The 23,385-nt window shown below is 41.5% G+C and overlaps 1 protein-coding gene and 1 long non-coding RNA gene across 10 annotated transcripts in view; one reads left to right on the top strand and one right to left on the bottom strand.

The window, feature by feature from the left end:
* Positions 1-20,597, bottom strand: part of LOC110287211 (uncharacterized) — a 74,286-nt gene extending 53,689 nt beyond the window's left edge. Inside the window, exons 1-2 of the long non-coding RNA XR_002377188.2 lie at positions 20,462-20,597; positions 20,077-20,212 (exon numbers count right to left, since the gene is read on the bottom strand). This is a non-coding gene — a long non-coding RNA (uncharacterized LOC110287211). The remainder of the gene's footprint in view (positions 1-20,076; positions 20,213-20,461) is intronic.
* The window catches only part of Cdin1 (CDAN1 interacting nuclease 1), a 207,646-nt gene that overhangs the window by 138,690 nt on the left and 45,571 nt on the right, over positions 1-23,385 (top strand). The gene's annotated exons all lie outside the window — the stretch shown is intronic.

Raw genomic sequence — 23,385 nt, 5'->3', positions numbered from 1 at the left:
TTCAAATCCATGACTAGGGGACTTCAGATTACTTGTTTGCCTGATCATAGCAATCAAAACCATCTCAAGCTTGGAATCTCAGGAGTGTGCTCCAGCAACAACTGGGGGAAGCGTGAAGACGCCAGGAAAGGCGGACTTTTCAACCTGATCTTTCTAACAGATAAGAACAACGCTAGGTGTAGTTTCAAATACTCTCAGCAGTAAGAAAATGAATGGCATTTGTAGCCTTAAAGGCCTTTCTGGGGAAATAGGGTTAATTAAAAGATAAAATGAGTTTGAAACTTTCAAGAAATCTTTGAAATGTTATAAAATTTCATCTTGCTATCCGGTTAAGAGGTTGGGTGAGACTCATACGGTGCTTTTATCAGTCTTTAGTTACATAGACATTTTGTATTTTTTTTTCAAAGCTCACTTACTGTCCTCTGAGTTCAGTCCACCGGCCTAATTAATACATACCTTTTAGTCCTGTTTAACAGGAGAAGGAAACGGTGACTGTGTGGGAAGTAGTTGCTCATACATAGCCCAAGCTTGGTGTTTGTCCCTGGAGCTTACATCTCCCTGCAGTCTGCCCCGCCCTGCCCTGTCAAGGCTCAGGAAGTCAGGATGCCCCTTCCACTCTGACATATGTCAGTATTTAAGCCCTGAATATTATCCTGTTTAAGTTGCTCTCTTTTTTAGGACATTTCTTTCAAAGACAAATCAGTCCCAGGGAATTGTGTATTTAAGTAATTACTTTTTTGTGAGAAACTATTTGTGGACCAGTGTTATTAGCAGCGAATGATCAGTTTATAGTTGATTTGGCATTGTAGCTATTGGAGGCCTTATTACAATCCCTAGTGCCAGGACTTTCATTTAAAGTGACACTATGAGACAACAGACACACATTATAAAGGACTTATTTCAAGCTAAGCTCAGATACAGATGTAGGCACTGCTCCCCATTGCCAGGCATTGACTTTCTTCTTTTAAATTACTGAACTGCAAAAGATCCTGTGAGCTGCTTTGTTTTGAAAGCATCTCATAGTAGATTGAGGACCACTAGAAGATTTGTTATGTTTGGGCTGTAGAAAAAAGAATGCCTGTGTGTGATAATGAGTATGTGATTTGCATGTGTGCTGTATAATTCATACTACACATATGCATTCATCATGTGATTCATTCCAATGTGATGAATTATGTCAGTTTATTGCATATGTCTCTATGCACCCCATCTCTTAATTAAGGCATTAATCATTAAAATTACCAAAGATATGTAGTTTTACTATACTTTTAAAATTTAACGTTGATCTTTGCATAGTAATACACGTATTATTTCTAATTGGTAGACTATGCTGAGACATTTTAAGTAAGGATTTCCATATTATGATTCTATCATATCAATTATTTTAAATATGCTTATCTTAATATATACTTAGAACACATTTTTAACCATTTTAAATCATTTTTATTTGAGATTAATTTTCCTAAATCACTAAAATTACCAGAGACATACATATGTGCATATATATATATATATATGCATATTATATGATCAACTTTAAAATTTAAAGACTATATCTGATGTCTTATTGTATTCTGAAAACTTAGGGCTGGCTTCTCCATAAGCAGGCACTATTGCTAGTTGGTAGATGATAATGAGACGTGGTTGGTGCAGGTTCCATGTTGTACTCCAGTGGCTTCCGCTCTATCTGTGCCCTACTCTGTGTCTACTGCCATAAACTTCCTAGCTGGCTCATTTCACAATCGTCTCCTTCATTGGGAGTGGTTGTTGGAAGGAGGAGGAGGAGGAGGAAGAGGAAGAGGAAGAGGAAGAAGAAGAAGAAGAAGAAGAAGAAGAAGAAGAAGAAGAAGAAGAAGAAGAAGAAGAAAGAAGAAGAAGCAGAAGAAAGAAGAAGAAGAAGAAGAAGAAGAAGAAGAAGAAGAAGAAGAAGAAGAAGAAGAAGAAATGTAACCCAGCTGTTCATTATCTCCCCTATTTCCACTCAGCCTAGGCTACCATCGTCTATTTGGATTACTGCAGTAGCTCCGAGCTGGTCTCCTTTCTTCTACTCCTGTTCCTTCAGTCTGTTTTCAACATAGCATTCAGATTATTGAATAGAAGTCAGATCATCTTTGTCCTCTACCTAAACATTTGCAGACCCAGAGTAGGAGCCAGCACCAGGCTTTATATCCTGCGTACTTCCAGCTTCATTACCCTAACCATGTCTCTTCCCATGATCTCCCTCGCTCCCTTTGTACCTACTATTCTGGCATTCTTGTTGCTCCTGAAATCAGGCACATTCATTGTTATCCCAAGCCCTTTATCATGAACAACTTTCCCTAAGTGTGTCTATGATCACTAGGGAAAGGCGGGTTCAGTGTCAGCTTCTTAGGTCCACCTTGGCCCTCCTTCCCTAGCCTCCACCTGTCTTCTCAATTTGGTCTTTCTATATAAGCCTTTTCATCTCCTAACATGTTAGATTTGATTTGTTCAACTAGAATGAAACTCCACAGCAGTGGAAACTTTCATCTGATTTGTTTCCTGCTATACTCCCAAAATGAGAATAGTGCCTAGCAGGTAATAGGCCTTCCTGGATGGCTGTGGGTCGAAGGGAATGGTTTACTTTTAGCAAGCACAAAGCAATTTTCAAAAGTAGAAGTATGCCAATGTTAATGTCACAACTTGGTCGTTTTCCAACATTTTACATTCCCCAAATTTCTCCTGCTTAGAAGACATGTCACAATTCTGATGTTGTGTACCATGGGATCAGTCACTGATCTTTGAATATTGTAGTTTGGAGAATTTAAGACAGGTTGGCCCTTCATTCTTATACTGTAGCAAACAGACCGACATTTCATGGAGAAACTTGAATAGAAGTAATTACTGTTATTGTTAGTAAGTGTAAGATTGTATTGTGATTAGTTGATCAGATGCCATAAAAGAAGCATGCTGGGGAACATCTTAGCTGTGACTGGCAGGATTCAGAGCTTTGAAGTTCACTGCACAAATATTCCAAATGTTAGAAGTTAAAGCAAAGGGGGAAACAGTGTCTTGGTTCCAACTACAAGTAAGTATGTGCCTTTTTATTTCAATTTTGATTGTTAAATGTATCATATCCAATATAATGAAAATTTTTAATTTTTTTTACCCCATATCATGTTGTCTTACTCTTCTCTATTCCACTTGAATCCCATCTAAAATGTTATAATTAATTACTACAAAGGTCTGTATGTAACAAAAAATTGAAATTTTGTATTCTATGAGAAATGAGCTTGCTTGGATAAGAGCATCAGTGACTACTGTGGTCTCAAAAAATGTTTCCCAAAGAAAGGTGGGCAGTCAAATAATTAAGGGAAATATTGTCCACTGCAGTAGAGTCCTAAGGACCTGAGAAGTCTGTATAAATGAAGCATGTTTATCTCTCTTCAGCCTTACAGTTCTCAACCTTCTCTTTCATAACACCTGTTGAGAACTCATGAGTAGAAAACTGACAGAAAAGAAAAATAATCAGTGGTGGGCGGGCCATGGATGAGGGAAGGGAAGGCTGGGTTAAGCTGTCTGCAAGGAGCTGACTCATCTATTTGGTCATCTTAACTTGCTATCTTAACTCTCATAGCTAAAGAGCTTGGATAGGCTGCAGCTGTGGGTCTGTGCTATAGTGCTCACCTCACTTGTTCAAGGTCTTGGGGTTTAGGCTCAAACATTAAGTCAGGTGGACAAGGAGCATAATGCATTCCCTTTGATCACAGAAGTCCAAATGGGGTACATGCAGGAGCTAGGCAGATGACATAAAGGAGTGCTCTGTATTGACCCTGAAAGCAAGGAATACTTCTGAATGAACAGCACCTTGTCAGTTCAAGGATTCAGACCTGGAAGTAAGACAGTCCCAGAATGACCAAACCTTCTAAATCTGTAGTATTAAGAATTTTATTTCTCTGTATCTCAAATTAATCCTCTAGTAGGCTGAGCCAACCAGGAGGAATAAGCCCATAAGCAGCACTCCTCTGTGGCCTCTGCATCAGCTCCTGCATCCCGGTTCCTGCCCTGTTTGAGTCCCTGTTCTAACTTCCTTCAGGAATGGACTATCCGTATGAACCTATAAGCCAAATAAACCCTTTCCTCCCAAGTCGCTTTGGTCTCAGTTTTTCATCACAGCAACAGAAACCCTAACTGAGACCACTAAAGAATATTCTGAAAACATAGTAAAGAGAGCTGGGAACAGCTTTCTGTCATACTGTGACACAGCAAGTTTGAGGAAGTGTCTGAGTTGAATTTCAGTCCTTTCATTCTACTGAATTGAGTTGGATCCCTTTATATTTCTAATTCAGTCTCTTTAACTTTGAAAGTTTGGAATGGAGGCTAATGGCCTTAAGTATATGGCCACTATGTGTATATATATATATATATATATATATATATATATATATATATATATATAGTGTGTGTGTATATATAGTGTGTGTATATATATATATGTATATATATATACTGCTTAGTCATAAGCAACTTGATATTTTGGCTGTAGGACATAGCTATAGGATGAAGATTTTCTAAGACATGCACGTTGTCCTGAATGCAGCCATGTCTAGCGTCCTACATCCCCAGAGAGCTAAGCACTGTTCATACTTTTACATCTATTCTTTAGTCATCAAGTAGAAAGGGTAAATACACGTTTGCATTCTATCTGTATTCTTCGGAGTCTGACCACATCAGAATCCACAAATCTCTCAGATTAGCCAATATGTATACAATGTAAACACCAGAGTTTTCTAATAGATTATAGTAAAATCAGTGGGGAAGGATTGCTATTTCTCAAACATGTGTAAAAGCAGAGTGATTCACTTTCACAACTAAAATATTTATAAATGCTTAATACTTAAGTATTTGGTTTATTATCATCTTGTAGCTAAGGGACTATAAATGATAAATAAATTTATCCTTGTTCTCCATTAAACACCCAGTTGGTGATAAATTCTGAACTGAAGAAAACAGGATGCTGGCTAGGTGAGCTCATTGTGTCTTTTAAATTTGCTTAAGAATTTACTCAACCTCCATAAACAACATTACAATCTGAGGAATCTAGTTCTGGGTCCTGCCTCTGGCCTCTGCAAGCATCAACACCCCTGTGCATACACACAGATACATGCATCCATATGCATAAATTAGAAGATCTTCAAAAAACTCTAAGAATTACAAAGGCATTGTTTTTACATGTTCGTGGTTAGTGTGTATGAACTATAAAATTAACTAGTTAACTTTTTAAGTATGCTGCTCACTACAAATTGTTGAATCAAAGAACTATGCACAAATATCCCGGTCATACTTTTAGCTGATTTGAACTTCTGAGTTCTATCTTTTGCCCCCTGATGTGTGGATGTTGTGCGTGTTTGTATGTGGGTGCTCATCCAAGAGGTTCGTGTTGGAAATTGGGCTCACTTGCTTTTGCCAGTTTATGCACTGATGCAGGGTTTCTCACTCACACACAGAGCATCAATATGGCCAGTCCCATGAGCTAGCTTGCTCTGGGGATGCCCTGTCTCCACCTTCCCAAGCTAGAACCACTGGGCTCACCTGGCATTTACATAGGCCTTTGGGATCCAACATACTGTTACTCAATATAAAAAGGAGAAGAGAAAAACAGTTGAGGGAAGACGGGGAAAAGAAGCACTGGAACTAAGGGCATAGCTAGTCCTTTCCAGCTCTGCTACCTCTGGGCTCAACAGTGGTGCCCTGATTGTAGGAGCATTATGTTTAGAGCACTGAATACTGTTTGGGTCACTCTCCCTGTTTGGTACTTAAGCTAGCGTGCAGAGGCTTCTGCCATCTGGACTACTGAGTTCTTTTCATCTATGTCAGATAGAAACAGACCAACCCAAAAGTGCCTGTCACCTGCTCAGTGAATATGAATACATTTGTACATGCACACATCTGTATGTGCCTGGAAACTCCTGAAAGGAGAAGCAAAGCACCAAAGCAGTGCTCCCAGGAGCTTTTGATGAAATAGATCTATGGAATGGGAACATGTTCTTATTTCCCAACTCTTGTTATTAAGCATTTAGGGTTTGTGTGTGTGTGTGTGTGTGTGTGTTGTAATAAAAACACATTTAGCTTAAGCAAGTGCAGTATTTGAAAATGTTTATTATGTGTCTAGACAAAAGTTAAGAGCGCCCAGAATATCTAACTGTGCAATTGGTATATGGAGGCGGTGGCGTGGGGCATGGGATTTTGGCAGAACACACATGGAGATCAGAGAACACTTCTTTCCTTCCACCTTTGAGAATCAAACTCAAGCCCCCTGGCTTGGACAGCCAGCGCCTTTAACCACTGAGCTGTCTCACTGCCCTGGTACATTTATACTTAAAGCTTTTATGTGCAGCTACCACAGTTGTACAGGAAAGAGCAGCCATTATGTTGGTTTGGCTGTCCTAAGTTTTCATTTACTCCAGATTGTTTTGTTAGGATCTTTCCCAAAAGTTGTGTGTTCTGCTGTTCATTCATAGAGGTCACTATCTATACTTTCTTAAAAAGATGTACAAGTTCTACCATTAAAATAAAGCAGGGAATTTTAAAAAGTATGTCAGAGACTCACAGTCTTTGTCTAGGTAGCCAAAAGTGAAGAAGAGCCAAGAGTAATGTTTTAAGTAAGCTTTAAGACACTTAGTGTTGAACCTGAGTTTATCCTTGTAAGAGGAATTGTTTTAATTGTATAACTATTTGGTGTTGTATAACTGCTTCCTACCACTTTGATATAAAAAAATTTTTAAGAACCAGATTTTATTTTTTTTAATGATTAGGATCCATTTGACTCCTTTTTGTTCCCTCATGCATATACCCCTCTCTGTGAAATGAGTGAATTTAGTTTCATATGAACATGAGTATGTTTAAATATATATACACATATGTGTATATAGTACACATTAGGCAAAAGATAACCAAAGATACCAGGACTGGGAGTGGCCATAAGTAAAGCAGTGTATGCTGAGTGGAGGCAGGCTTTGTGAGCAGTGAGGGAGTTTTGCAGGAATTGCTGGGTTTGAGCTCATACTCTAGCATCTGCTGTGATGTAGCATGCTCTTTTGAGAGCAGAAGCCAGTGTTTGGATAGCATGCCTCCTTGCCCAGTGGCCCTGCTTTTGAACTCTGCCCTGCATGCGCTTTTAGTTTCTAGTTGCATTTTTTCCTTTATACCCCTTCCCCTCACATCAGCTAGTTCTCTGAGGAACCATGAAGAAAATTAAGGCTTAGCAATTTCACTTTCCCTACATCTCAGACTTTTGTTTAGCTTCAGATGTAAATAACTATTTTTCTTAACATTTGTGGATTATTTCAGAGTAGAAGGTTTTTTTTTTTTTATCGGATCTTGCTGACCTCTGATTTGAAGATCTGTCTTTTAAAAAGCATCATCAGCCGCAGACTTTTAAAGTTCACAGACTGCCTACAGACCCGATATGTTAAAGGAGTAGATTTTCCTGTTGCCCCTCCTATCAACTTTAACCTCCAACCTTCACTAGCATGTATCATGACAAATAAAACTGCTGAGGTTTGACAGAAGGATATAAAGTCACTAGGCCATTGCATGGAGATAGCCAGGGAGTTTTCTCTGCCTGAAATAAATGCTCTGAGCAGGTTTTTCCAGAGGAAGTCGTAAACACTCATATCATTCTAGTTTTAATAATTATTGGTCCAAAAGAAAAGGAAAAGAAGTATACATATTAAATGATGTTTGACAACTCTAATTTAGTTGTTTTGTTATTGGTTGTCTTTGACCATTAACTTAGATTTCTGTTCTTAATTTTAATGTATACGATTTCAAGCAACATGCAATCCCAATATAAACATGACGTTGTATACAGTATTCTAAATGAATTTTTAGTTTGTGATTAAGACAAACCATACTACAGAAGTAAACAGTATGTTTGTATTGCCCTACTGACCTAAAACAATCTCACCTACAATGCCTTCTGCCATTTCCCATGGGAACAGGGGCTACTGCAGCTCATTGAGCTTCCTAAAAGTCTGAATCCTTGTAAGATACTCAAAGAGGCTAGCTGTCCAGAGAGTCAGCCACCCTACATTGCACAAATGGTGTCTTTGTCATGAAGTCTTTGGAACGGCTCTGTCTGAACTGGGCTCTCCACTTACCAGGCTTGAGCATTGGGATCAGGCAAGCAGTTACTTCAGTGTTTGACCAGAAGGGGAGGGGATGGATGGATAGGTAGATAGATAGTTAGTACAGAAATATATGTATATGTAGAAAGAAGATAGATGGATACATAGATAATAGAGAAATAGAAGATATATATTCATTTATCTATAACTATAGAATGTGTGTGTGTTCAGGCCTTCCTTCTTTCCTCTAATTTTCTCCATTTTGAGTATATCTTTGGTCTTTTCATCAGGGCACTAATACAGGAGAGGTGAGAAGATGGGAGATGTGGGCATGTAGATGTCAGACATGGGAACTAGAAATAAAAGTGAGGTACCCCCAGGACCACCTTGGCAGAATTGGGCCTCTCAAAGGACGCACGGTAGCTTCTGCAGATGCACTGTACTTCCACAGGATGAGACCCCTACCCCGCCCCCAGCCTTCCACCCGAGTGCTTCTCTCATCTTCAAGAGGAGCAAGAGCCCAGACAGTATGCAGCCTGGAGTAAGGGGCTGAGGATGGAGATAGGAGACCACCCAGCACACAAATCATATTAGTAACCAACAAGAACTGAGACCAGTGGGTGTGACCCATTGGTAGGGAAGTGGATTTTAAGTGCTTCTCATGGGATCATCTTGAGACCATGAGGAGCTTTCCTCTCTCACTTGAACAGTGAACTGTCATATTTACTGGTAGCAACTGCTGGGTTCTACTGCATTTGTAAGGCACTTCCACATTCCTGAATGCGATTGAGGCTAACCATCCCTCTCAGGAAGTGGGAGCTTTTTTAAATGGGTCAGAAAAGCCAAGACTCGGAAAGAAAATGTGATCTGTTCAAGATTAATTCTTTCATACCAAAGTCAGGATTCCTTTACTTACTGTTCAACAAAACTGTTGCTTAGCAATAACCATATGCCTGGCATCCAGGAATGACTGTGAGCGCTGCCTGAGGGATACAGCAGGACCTCTGAGGTGGTCATGTGCTGTGATCAGCTCTTCTCGTTCCTGGACAGATCAACTGAAAAATCACTTCCTGTTTCAGCTTCTCAACTACACCAGTTCCAAACTTGCTAACACTATCAGCTATAGTGTCCAAGAGTCTCAGCCTCACACTCAACTTTGAACAGGAAACAGGGACCTAGGAAATTGTTAAGAAAAGTCATGGAAGCCAGAAATTAGAGATCCGGGGCCAATTGCATGGACCACACAAAAAAAGAGAAAAATTCATAGATACGATGAGAAAAAGCATTAGACCTTTTGAGAATAGTAAATACTCAAACATCCATCTTTGTTTTGCATATTTGTTTCCATTGAAAAAATACAATGTAAAAGCAAAATTCTAGGCCTTTAGGGCCAGGATTGAGAATATGACCTCTATGACTCAATGCTCCAAGGTATGCTAATCATAAAACAGATAGCTACATTTCTCCACCCACCCACTTCCTGGGTTCAAGGAGTATTCTTTCAAAGAAAGTCACCCTGACCCACCCTGACCATTGCTGGAACCCGCTATGCAAATGTGCTATTGTTAGGGGCTCTTAGAAACTGTCTTGAGAAATAACCCGCACAATTACTAGGTATTCCTTGTGACTCTTGTGACTTTGCACTTCCTTGTGACTCTTAACTGGTATCTTTGGTATTTTCCAACAATGCCCTCCCCACCTCCTTGAGTTATGATTTCTTCCTTTAAATACCCCCTTACCCAGCTACTTGGGGCACCACAGTCCTCTACCCCTACGTGGTGTATGACTGTGAGCCCAAGAGTGCTCTTGAATAAAAGTCCTCTTGCAGTTTGCAGCAAGACCGTTTATTGTGAGTTATTTATGGTGTCGCCTCTCCTGAGTCAGAACATGGGAGAGTTCTCACATTGTGGGTCTTTCACCATCAAGAAACTTCTTCCTTGTATTCTTTTTAATTTATTTTATTTTATGTATATGAGTACAACACCATTGCTCCCTTCAGACACACCAGAAGAAGGCATCAGGCCTCATTACAGATGGTTGTGAGCTACCATGTGGTTGCTGGGAATTGAACTCAGGACCTCTGGAAGAGCAGTCAGTGCTCTTAACCACTGAGTCATCTCTCCAGCCCCTCTTCCTTGCATTCTTATTAACAAAAGCATGAACAGACAAACAGACAGAACACTGACAGTTTTTAAATAGGTAGATGGAGCTCAGTGAGCTCAGTTCACCCCTCACCACCATGGGAATGCTTGGGCAGTCCTGAAAACAGTGTTCCTCAAGGTGCTCCCTGCACTACGCTGGGAGAGGAGTCTAAACTTGGTTTGTTTCCCAGCGTGCTCTGCATTATTTTGCATAGAGTGGCTCAATGTCAGTAGAGAGCATGTATATAAATACAGTCCTGTGAGGGGTTCAGGGCTCATAAAAATAGGCAGCAGTGGGAGTTAAGATCCTGATATGAATCCCAAGGCAAGAAGGTAAGTTTACATTAAATGCCTGTTTAACATGCTTTGGCCCATCAGTATAAATGATACAAGGTTTGCTTGGTTTTTGTCTATTTTAAGATTTTTACCAAACTGAACTATCCCAATCCTGATCCAAACTCTGAAACTTACAGGGGTGCTCAAGAAATGTGGAGTTTTAGAGCTTTGTGATTGGGTGTGTTCAGCCTTTGTTTTTATTCCAGCTTGGGGATGCCAGCAAAAGGTCTTCATGTCTTGATGTTCCTAGCCTTCCTTGACTTTGCAGCAGACAGTGAAATCATTATTTTCCTACTAAGATGGTATCAAGCCATACATAGAAAAGGTTCTAACTCAGAAAGCCTACGAAAATACACATTAAGTTCATTTTTTGTAAGTTTGGTGTGTCCAAAGAGATATTGCCCTAAAAGGGGGGAGGGGAGTGTTGGGTTGATGGCACACATATCCAGCACTAGGGAGGCAGAGGCAGGGGGATTTCTGTGAGTTCAAGACTTGATCTACATAGCAAGTCCCAGACCCACCAGGGCTACATAGTCTCTGGGAGAAAAGAGAAAGGAAGGAAGGAAGGAAGGAAGGAAGGAAGGAAGGAAGGAAGGAAGGAAGGAAGGACAGACAGGGCTGTGGAGGTAATGGGGTGGAAGTATCTGAAGTATCTGTGTATCAGAAATCAACCTGTGGTGGCTTTTGTCATATTTGGCTTTGGTTGGAATTACAAGTTTTCACCTATACTTTGAGTAGAGTAAACATTTAACTCAGGAAAAGAGTCTGCTACTGGCCCTTCTCGTGCATGGTTTCCTTGGAGACAGATATGCTCACACTCCCCCATCCTAAGCTAGTGTGTGAAGTATGTTTCTCTTTTCATACCGCATAATTGACCAGAGGGGAACAAAGGATCCACAGGGAGGCAAAAACCCTGATGTCACTCCTGACCTCACCATGCTCAGCAGCACTGGTCCTCACCTGCGGGGGACTTTCTTGTCTCTCACCATGCATCACATTCACCATGTTCTGCCCAGTTACTGTCATCTAACTCCCTCCCCCATCTTGGTTCTGTTTATTAATCTAGTTGCCATCTTTTCTTTGGAACTTTATCTTCTTCCCCTTTTACCTATAGTTAGATGGTCTGTACACAAAGCCCATTGCTGTTTCTCTGAGTCATAAAATCCTGAGATGATGGAGACATCAACAGGAGCCCCATCTTTGCACCAAGGCAGTCCTGGGGGAGCCCCTTTCCAACCTCTCCTGTCCCTTTACTTCCTCCTATAATGTTAGAAAAGTTAATTAACAACTAAATCAGAATGTATTCCTCTTTACAGTAAGATTTACTTGCATTTACATGGCTGAAATCCTATCACCCCTCAACATACGCTGTCAACTTTTTATGTATACAAAATAACCCTGCCAGTTACACTAAAGTGGAGTCTCCCATAACCTTAAAACTTCCCCTTAACCCAAAATGCTCCTTGTTTTCTGTATTGAAAGGTAGAGTCTGGGAGCCTGCTCTGTCCCCTTCTGTTGAGTCTCTCTCCCACAAACTACCTGGAAAAGGACATGGTCCGTTGTGAAGTGATTTTGAACTTGCTGAGTATCCATAGATAGTGGGAAACATAAATTAAAGCTCACATTTCAGGAACAGGTAGAAAGGGAGAGAGGGAACTCTCTGTTTCCTGGGCTGCTGGGAGGTGATAGCTGTTAAAAAGCTGTCTGCTAAGGCATCCCCAGCTAATGCAAATTAGCAGTTGTTTTCTTTCAGAACTGTATGACTGAATAAACATTTACCATTTGTTTCCTTTCTACTCATCTCTTAAAACAGTTGCTACAGGTCTTAATAGTAAGACTCGCAACATATAATGTATTAGCCTTGGCACATCAAAATATTGTTCATCTTCCAAACTTGAGATGTTCCAGTTTGGCTTCTCGCTGAGTTTATAATGTTTGAGTGTATGCATCTAAAAACGCGTCTTACTAATCTCCTGGGATTGGTGGTTGGTTTTTTTTTTAAGTGTCTGTAACTTGTCACTATTCTCAGCTTCAGCATGGCCTGTCACTTGTGAGATTGACTGGCATTGTGCTGTACCTCAGTCTTAGAGAACCCCCAATATGAAATCTGAACCACAGATACCTATTTTGGAAGAGAGGCCTGTGATATTTGTGCAAATTAATAACGAGGTTAAAATGGAGTTGAGTTAAAATGAGACAGCTGTGCTCCTTGCTTTTTATGCAAGCCTTTTCTCATGCCTCACAGGGCCACCTTTTCTCATGGTACCAGTGTGGCAACGGCCAGGGGTAAGGAATTCCACCAAGTGAACAACAAACAGTATCTAGTAAATTCGTGTTCCGAGCTCTCCTGAAAGGTTTATTCCAATGCAGTCGTTAACATTCCTGGAGCCTGTGTCTGCCAAGTGCTTGCACTCAGTTCACAGGCTTCCAATTTAGCATGACAAAGTTGCTCCCATTTGCAAATGGGAAACCTGGAGCCCCAAATGGAGCCTCACAGTGAACTGAGCCTGGGGATGAGATCCTAGAGATACAGTATAAAGGATTATCTAGGATCATGTGGATGGTTCGTGGTCGCTTTGTCTGCCTGCTGGGTTAGATCATTCTTGGCAAGTTGGGTGAATTAGTATCCTATTCCTGAGACCCATTTCATTACCTAGTTTGGAACTCTTCCACGCCCTGAAAAACGTCCATTGAAACTTTTATCAATGGTATTTGCATAGACAAAATAGAATCAAACTATTGACATCTTCTTTTTAAAAAAGAAAAGAAAAGAAAGAAAGAAAGAAAATGTATGTGAATAATAGTTTGTCACTAAAGACAATTTATCCACAGGCACCTGTCTCCTCTAAGGACTCTGCCTAAAAGGGTTTTTAGGAGGAGCTCGGTGAATTTTTTTGTCTTTAAAATAAAGTAGTTTTTTTTGAGGTAGGAGAGAAGCTTAGTTTTTGAAATGGCACAATGAATAACAAAGGTCTCTTTTCACCTCCAAAAAAGCGGGGACTATAAAAGACATTTGTTAGCCTCTTGAGGAAGAATTATGCTGTTAATCTGAAAGTCTAGATATAAGAAAGTTTGCAGGACAAGACAGAGCAGGTAAGGTAGAGAGACGCTGGCTCTAAAAGCAGCCTGCTTCATGTGGAGGGTCACATCCGAGCTCCAGTTCAAAGTCCAGTGGTTTCCTAGTGAGCAGGACAGCTGGCCAGTAAAGGTCAAGGTGTCTGACATTGAATGACCCATCCATGCCCATATCCTCTCATCCCGCCCCCACTAGCTTATCAATCAATATCTGTCACTTATTTGGAAGCTGCAGGTTCCCCCTTCACCCGCCATGGCCTCTGGTGGATGTGGTTGAGAAGACTCTTCAGACAGTAAAATGAGGAACAAACAGATTGGTTCTGAGCCAGGGAGAGCAGTGAGACAGGTACACTAGGCTTTCTGTGGCCACTCCCTTGCTGTCCACTGTGGAGTTTTCCTAAAGACTCCTTCAGAAGGAAAATACTAAGTTACTAGTCTCCTTTTAAAGAAACAGAAGGATAAAAGCCAGGTGTTGGAAACAAGGAGAGTTACCGAGTCCACAGCTCCACAGTTCTCATGCATGTGTATCCTTCTCATGAGTCGATGTTCAAGCACTCCAGCCTGAATCCACAGTCCTCAGAATATTTGAAAAGGCTCTACAGAGAAGCCCCTATGTGATGACTTTAAGGGACAGAGAAGCAGAGTGGAGGCTTAGGAGCTTGAGTGCAGTAGTCACAGTTATAGCACCTGAAGCCAGGATGTGATATTCTCTCCTAATTAGTGCTGAGGATTAATTAAGCACAAAGTTACAAGCCTTGAAAGAATTTCATCATTATTTTTCTTTTATTTTTTTTCTATATTAAAAAAAGGCCCACCCCATCATTTTCTATTTTAGCAGTTTCCACAACTTAAACATTAAGTTCTTATTGTTTGATTTCCGTTATATTAGGAGTGTGTGTTTTGCAATTCTAATCTTCGGGCTTTCCTTTCTTATCACTGAAGTGGGCCTTTTGAAGCTGGGAAATTTTTCATAGCAATATTGACAGTGTTCACATTTGCATGATGACAGCCAAGGAATGGAGCAGTAATTTTTGAAATTGCAGAAGTATTTAGAACACTGATAAAAGCTGAAATATATTTTTGATGGATTGAAGTTAAGCATACATGATTTTTTTCCTGCTGTCAAAAGGCTCTGAATTTAGTGAATATTTGCCTGCTGCGAGAATGCAAGATTAACATCACAACCATCACCCGGGCACCCAAACCCTGCAATTTAATAGCTTTTTAGGTTCTTTCCTTTTTCTAAACAGCAATTAATCTCATTTTAGTACAATTTTCTCGTTTCTGAAGTCGCTCATTGAATCGCTGTTTTGTTCATATTTGGCTTCAGCTTCTCTGCATAGTCATTAAAGTCCCAATTAATGTCGCCTTTAGCTGAAGAGTGCTCATTTTTATTGAGAAAATGACAGTTGCTGCCATGAGTAGTGCAGTGTAATATACATTAATTGCCCTGTAACACTGGTAATTACGAGTTTTTCAAGCCTCTCAGTAAACTGTCATGCCTAGACAAGACTGCGCTAAAATAGATTACTCATTAGGGAGACCTGGCCTATTTTCTGGTGGGTTCTTAGTGTTGGTTTAAAAAAATTAAAAAATAAAATAAAATAAAAAGAAAGAAAATCTTGAGCCTGAACAAATAGTTGCCAAGAGCAATTTCCTCCAACAATATTCTTGTGCCGGGTTTTTCAGCCATCACTTAAGATTGTGGTCAGAAAACAGACAGGATGCAGCAGATGCTGCAGCTAGTGAGCCTCGTGCATCTATTTCCATGGCTCACAAGAACAGACCTAATGCTGCTCCACTGGGGTTGCATAGCCTGGAACCAAAGAGGGTTGCTAGGGGTTAACACTTGCTCGTTCTCGAGAGACTGGTGACAGCCTGGAAGCCAAACTCATCAAGTCCCCTACCACTGCTCAGATCCCTGTAAACCCTGAAGGAGTACAGAACTCTGACCCCAGCACAGAACCTGTATATATAGTGGTCGGCTGTAATGTTGTTTTCAAATGCTAAAAGTCCTTCATTGAGAAAAGCAAGAATCTTATATGTAAATCTGCCAAGTTTTCAGGTGATAGTTGCCACTTGGTAAATTCAGCTGATTATTTTTTCCCCCAAATCATGTTCCAATTTTTTGTGTGGATGTAATTTTCCTACTTCCCATCCCCACATAGCGTGTTTCACAGGCTGGGGGTCTTAATGCAAAGGGAACATGAGAGAAAGCCCTTGGTTTCTCAGAACTGAGAAAAAACGAACCCTTCCTCGAATCCATGCCGAAAGCAGGTGTTCTAACAGTCTGCTCTCGCCCTCTCTCTCTAAATGAATTTTGTCACAGCCTTTCAGATTTCCTCGTGGTGACGAGCTAATGAAAGTAGATAGTACAATTTGTGCTGACCAGGTAGCGAGTGCCAGCTCACAGCTGAGGATAGCTTTAAAAAAATAAATAAATAAAAGGCAGCATCATATCACTGATTCGCCCATTACACAGCATTAATAGTGAGAGACCTTGGTGTGTTTATCTGTTTGTATTGGTGTGCATTTATCGAATTGTTTGTGACAAGACTAATTGGGGTAATTGTAGACACTGAAATTACCTGTCAGCTATATGTAACCACACTCCCTTTCTTTCTGACAAACGATGACAACTGAGGGACCCCATAGCATTACTCATGATGGCTTTTCGAGTGGTAATAAGGACAATAGGGGCCCTGGCTAATTTGACATGGACAGCCTTCACAACAAGAAGCCAGCTAAATGACTTGTCAGGAGGGGAGAGAAGTCAGAAAAGTAATGGAGTCCCCCATGGAGCTCTGACAGGGAGATGGGGCAATTTCAACGGGAAGTGAAAGGGTTTCAGTTTGTCAAGTATTTAGAACAATCAGAGAACAGCTAGAGGCTGGAACCTGACGATGAATTTGTGAACCATGCTAGCTAGCCACCTCACTCAGGTCAGGTACTTCATGATGGCTGCAGTGCCCGGGTCCTGTACTCACCGCGCACTTCACGGCTACCAACCACACTTTTGTCACCTTGAATTTGTGCTCTGTTTTCCATAGGGCACTACCAGTTAAGGTGACAGAGACCCACGTGTGGAGAGATGGTGCGAGTCACAGTTACTAGCACGTGGGATAATCTGACCATACAGTGGGATGGCCGCAGCCCACCGTTCACTGGTCTCATTTGTTTTCAGGATTTTCAATTTTAGAGGTAGGGTCTCACTGTATAGCTCAGGTTGGTCATAAACTTTCTGTCTTCTTGTATACTAGGTGCTGGGATTATGGGTGTACACTACCATGCCCAACTAGGTATTAACTCTTGACCGAGATTTTATACCAACTTAGTTGATTTTATATCAACTTAGTTGATCCCACAATCCAGTGGATGCCCTGTGTACTCCTTTCTCATTTGCTATTGGTCAGAAAGAAGTACAACATCGTTGTTTAGAGGCTGAGGCTTCTGTAAGCAGGTCTTTCCTCTGATTATATAAAGCAATGACATAATAACTCCAAAGCAAACTTAAAAAAAATGTGTTTAAGGATTAAAGCTATTTCCTTCCCCCGTACCCTACAACCCCAAAGCATTGAGACATGGAACATGTGGCTAACAGGTGAGGCAATGCATGGATACACCAGCAATTACATCTTCTTCATTCAGTTCCTAGTTTTATGTTTTTAGGGTCACTCTGTGCCTTGTAGAAAAGCAAGCTTAAGTGTCTGTCCATGGTAAAGCACCTTCTCTGGGAAAGACCTCTGTCTGCCACAGTTCCATCCTCCATGTGACGAAGAAAGACAAGCAGAGGAGATGTCTACAAACTCGAGTGAATACCAACACAGACAAGTCAGAGTGAGTTCAGGCAAGCCAGGACGTGTGACTTTCTCATGGTGGCATTCCTCCATCCCTCCCAGAAAGCCCTTGTAATCCCAGCAATCCCTTTCACATGAGTGGTATATCATTATCCTGAGACTAGAGAAATGACTCAATTGTTAAGAGCACTGACTGATCTTCCAGAAGACCAGAGTTCAGTTCCTAGCACCCATGCGTGCATCTCACAACTGCCTCTAACTCCAGCTCCAGAGGACCCACCACCTTTACCTGGCCTCTGTGGGCACTGTACACACTGGGCATATTCATCCAGATACACAAGCGCACACATATACATTTTTAAAATTTTGAACTACAGAATCAGTGCTTTATGAGGAGGGAATTATGTTTTCGGTCTATTTCCTAATGCTCTGCTGTATATATTTTACCTTCACATGGGACATGGTTCTTTTCAAATATTGTGTAACATATTACCATTTCAAATTTCTCAATATAATTTCCCAAGTATTTTAAGACCTACCTAGATAGGTTGCCTAGCTTGAAAAGGTTAGAAACCTATTCCAAGGCAAGTCTCCTGGATGCTTTTGGCTTTGCTTTGATCTGGAGGGGAGAGAGGATGGAGTGGTGGTTGTTCTTTCACCCAGTACAAGCAGTTGTCCACGTATCCGGACCACTCGAATAGTGATGTCATGGCCTGCGGCCTCAATGTTATCAGGGCTCACTGCACAAGTGGAAGAAGCCCTCCATCATGCTGCAGACCCAGCTATGGGCTCAGGGTCATGGGAGCAACAAGATACAGGCCCATTGGTGCTGAGTAAAGAAAGGCCTAGTAGTTAACCTGGGGAACTCAGGTGCAGCGGTGACTCCAGATGGATAGAGAACCCTTGCATGTGTACAAAGGAAAACGCACCTCAAGTGCCAGGCTGTGACCTGCATGAATATCTGTTTCTTCTTAAAGTGGGATCACCTTTGTGAATGACTGGGTGGTTCAACTCCATAGATGGGATGGACCTTTCTTCACCTGAGCCTTATTTTAGAGCAATGATTCTCAATTTTCCTGATGTTCTCACCCTTTAATGCAGTTACTCATAATGTGACCCCCAACTTTAAAATTTCTTACATTGCTACTTCATAACTGTAATTTTATTACTGTTATAGATCATAACGTAAATATCTGATATGCAGAATGGCCTTAGGCAACCCCTGTAAAAGGGTGCTTTAACCCCAAAAGGGATTGTGACCACTGCCTTAGAATATGAAATTTGCTATCATGGAGAAAACTGTAGCGCCTGCATTTTCTGTACCGTGATGTGGCTTTTAATGATAATTCTGTGTCTCCCTTTTAATATGCAGTTAAAAGAGCTGTTTTCATGACACTCAACACTCATTTATCCAGTTGTCTGTTAACATATACACAAGTGTAAACAAAGTAGCTTGTACATATGCATTTGTTTTCTCTTCACTAGTCTTCAGAATTCTTGATTTATCTCTGGAGTTAATTTATAGACAAAGAAAGATAATGTGTGGCATTATGTGAAATTATGCATTTACCTGTTGCATAGTGGGTTTTTTTTTTTATTGTTTTGTTTTGTTTTCCTGTGTCCCTTCTTCTCTACCTGAATCCTCCATCAACACCCAGAACAGGCTTTTTCTCTTGAAAAATACAAGATCCTAGTGAATGGTATTTGTTATTATTACTCCTACACTTGTTTATTTTCATCTGTTCATTGTATTTGTGAGTGTATGTGTATGTGTGCACATGTGGCTCTGTGTGTGTGTGTGTGTGTGTGCCTGTGGAGGCCAGGGATCAACACCAGGTGTCTTCCTCGATCCTTCTCCACCTTGTATTTTGAGACAGGATCTCTCACTGAATCTGGAACTTATGGACTGTCTAGACTGACTGATCAGGGATGCCCAGGTACTGTCCTACATCTGCATCCCCAGTGCTCAGTTACAGACACGCACCACCTTACCCTTCCACAAGTTCCAGTGTCCTCATACTTGCAAGACAAGCTCATTAAGGACTGAACCATCCCCCAGGTGACCAACACTTCACTAAATCACTTTTTACATCCCTGTTTGTTTCTTGAGGATAAACTACAGAATAAACAACCTGAGTAACAAGACCACAGAATTTTAAGGCTACAGTACTTTCTTAGACTATTGGTGTCTGCATATGCTCAGATACTTGCACCCTGACCCAAGCTAGATAGCATCACTTGATTGGCAGGTTTTATGCTTCATTTCTTACTCATGCCCCTCTGCCTCATGTCTGCTCAGTGTGCCTGCACCTTACAGCGTGGCTGCTTGCCATCAGTCATCTTGTAAGATATGCCTTTCCCAGGCACTTCTAAGATCTGAGGCACTTGTAATCAGAAAGCTATATGATACAAGCCTTTGATCTCCGTTTATAATTCCACATCTTTCTGACCCTGGAGCTCTGGACTGGGTCGCTCATGTCTCAGGACACTAGATAGTTCAGAATATCCCAAGTGGTCTCCTGCCCCCTCTCTCCCGTGCCTGTTAGAGCTGTCACTATAGATTGCTTCAGTCACACATATAATTGCTTCATTGCTAGTAACTGGCTTAATATTGTCCCAGACCTCATTGGCTCTTCTTACCTCAGATTTACATACAGCATCCCAGGGCTTACTTGAGGGCATTTATCATCTCTCCTCCAAATGATCTGGTGACAGTGTACAGCGATTCAAGTTTTCATCAGCCCGTACATGATGCAGTCTTTCTTCTTTGCTGCCACTAGCCAAAGAAGGGAGGAAATGGAGAGAAATGCTTTCATTACTGCACTTCAAGGAGGCCCTGTCATGAAGTCACGGAGGGAAGTTCCTGAAGTTGCCCCACACTGACACTGGCAGATGCTCTGTGGGTCGCCCCATCCCTTCATAACACTGAGACAAAAGCGCTCAGCACTCTCTCTTGCCAGTCATGCTTGCACTCAGCCAGCTAGATATATTCTGCCCCAAGCTGCCTCTCCTGTCCCCTTCTTACTCCAGGAGAAAGCCTCGATGATTGTGCACCACGTTAACTGCTGCTGCTACTGCACCATACTGATGTGAGGTTTGTTTATTGTCTCTTAAAGGAGACTGTCATTTTCGCTTAGTGCAGGATGATGGCTACAAGGGGCCTGAATCACTTTCACTGCTCTGATAGCAGGAGTGAACATGGGATGCTTTGGACACTGAAACAGTGCCATAAATGGCACTGGGTTCCCACAGTGACCTCAGAAGTTTATTATAAGCACTATGGAGCCGTCCTCATAGGAGTGACCTCAGCTTCCTATCTCACAATAGGTTTTATATGCTCATACTCAGAGGGGTTTGTAAGTTTAGGGTCCACTGGACAAGCTGCAGTCAGCAGGAAGACTGCCTCTCTCAATTATGTATAACTGCCCTTCACTTACCCCACCATACATTCTAAACTCCCACACCTTGACCTTTCAAGAATTTGAAGTAAGAAAACTGTCTTACTCAGGTGCCTTTTTTCTTTTTCTTTTTCTCTTTTCTTTTCTTTTTCTTTCTTTCTTTCTTTTTTTTTTAAGGGTCAAATCACCAACATCTATAAGTAGTTTGGGCCTCTTAAGATATCTTAGTAAAACTATTTGTTATGTTATCGTTTAATCCAGGAGCTTTCAGTAATGTGACTTATGGAAGACACTTCCTTGTCCAGTTCTGCTCCGTGTTTCTGAGCACTCTCTCAGAATCTAGATCACAGGCAGTTGACTTCATAAAAAGCATGGCTTCCCCCAGAGTAGCTCCACTTTCCCTCCCTCCTTCCCAGATCAGGTACCACCCATTCTGTCTCTGGAGACTCTGGATGTCAAAGCACTGCATCTACTTTTTTCTGTTGTCATCCTGTACTGTGCCTTCCATGTAGAAGTAAGAAACCACATCTACAACTTCCGCTTTGGCAAGGCAACATATCCATCTGCGCAATGTAAAGAGCTGGGGAGGTCACATCAACTTCTTGGTTTTGGTTTGGTTTTGGTTTGGTTTGTTTAGTGTAATAACAACTATCCCCATAGTGCGCAACAGTGATTTGTACTTTCCAGCAGTGAAAGCCATCTTAGACTACCTAGTGTGATTCTGAGTGGTGAGAGAGCCTTTCATGGTGGGTTAGTTAGATCCCAATAGGCATAACACATGCATACACATACACACACACACACACACACACACCTTTCCATCTCTAATTTTTATTAGGCTATTCTGATTTTAGATAGATTATAGGAGTTCCTAATACATTTTGATATTAATCCCTTTCCAGGTATGATAGTCAGCTTTTGATCACTATGACAGAATCCCTGAAGTGGTCAACTTAATAAGACCCATGGTTTATGTTGGGTGTATAGGTTTCAAACCATGGCTACTTGGCTCTGTCATTTTCAGCCTAGGATGGCACAGAACAGCATGGCAGCTGCATATGGTGGAGAAGGCTGAGAGGCAAGGAAAGCTAGGAAAGGATCCATTTCCAAGAGTCCCTTCAAGGGCACACTCCTTTGACCTAGCTTCCTTTTCAGTAGGCCCCTTCTCTCATAGGCTCTTCCACCTTCCAGGGCACTATAGGTCAGTGACTGAGCCATGCGAGACACCTATCCAGGCCGTATAGTGGATATGTGTGCTTGGCAGATGCTCCCTGTGGTTAAAGCCACCTTTCTGTCCTTGTCATTTTCTAGCTGTAGGGAAACTCCTGAGCTCCCTGTCAATGCTTGTCGCCTGCACTTCTGGTGCCACATCCAATGTCAGTCATTATTTGAGAGCCACTCCCCACCTCCAATCCTACCCCCATCCTGACACCCCACCCCCACCCCCGTGATTCCCTCTGGGAGTGTTGTGGATTTAGGTCTTATGTGTTCTTCAAACTCATCTGTAGCTAACATTTGTGTATTATATATGGGTCTAGAATGTTGTGATTTTAGGTTTTGTGTAAACCCATTTGTAGTTGATGTTTGTGCATCATCTATGTGTCTAATTTCATTCCTTTATGCTGTATCTCCAGTTTCCCTCACATCAGAAGACAGATCTGTAACTGTAATACTCTGGGCTCCTCCCATTGTGTTAGAACTCGGCAGCCTGTCTGGGGTCCACATTCCCTCTAAAATGCACATGAGTGTTGGAATTGGTGAGTCAGACTGAACCTAAAGGCTATGTTAGGAAAGGGCTACATTTCCCCAGCTGCAGAACCCTCCCCTTCTGTGAAGTGGCTTTACAGAATCTTACAAGAACTTCAAATCTGCTGGGTTCTGTTTGTGAAAGCTGTTTTGAAAGTTGACACAGTGAAATGTTTATTGCGTGTTTATAAATGTATTAGTCACGGTGCAGACACAGAAGCAGCTGGGCCTCCCGCTCCCACCTGTTCCAACCACTGAGGCAAAGCCACCTGGAAATAGTCACACCAGTAATTGGACCTTTACCCTTTAGAATTTCCTAAAACTTGGCAACAAGAATTTTTCTGTCTCGTGAAGTGCCCTCAGCTCCTAGGGTTTGTCCTTGGGTGAGTCAGACATGAAGCCTGCAAGTCACATGCATTGTTGCAGATTAAAAGCACTGTGCAAAATTTGGAAGAGGATGCTGAGGAAGAGTGACTTCTAATTTGCCTCATACCCTGGAGAAATTTTCAATGACTGTTCATGGTTAGAGAATCCTATAAATGAGAATTGTTGATCCACTTTCACCATAGGAAATCACCTAAGAGACACACTCCCTGGCATCTTGTGCAAGGACAAATACAAGGCTGTGGCCCAGTTCCTATCACCCGGCCTTACTGTCCCCCTTCCCAAAGAGCTCCTCATCGCAGGAATCTCAGATTTCATACGAAGTCGGAAGTTAAAGGAAAGTTTTACATGAGCGCCATATCGTCACTTAGAGTTCTAAGGAGGGTATTCTTGGTGCCTTGAGCCTTGTGATCAGACTGCT

This window comes from Mus caroli, unplaced genomic scaffold, assembly GCF_978045245.1.
Source record: "Mus caroli unplaced genomic scaffold, Mus_caroli_1 scaffold_2, whole genome shotgun sequence".
NCBI lineage: Eukaryota > Metazoa > Chordata > Mammalia > Rodentia > Muridae > Mus > Mus caroli.
Note: the sequence above shows the minus strand (reverse complement) of the source record. Positions and strands in the feature narration are given on the sequence as shown.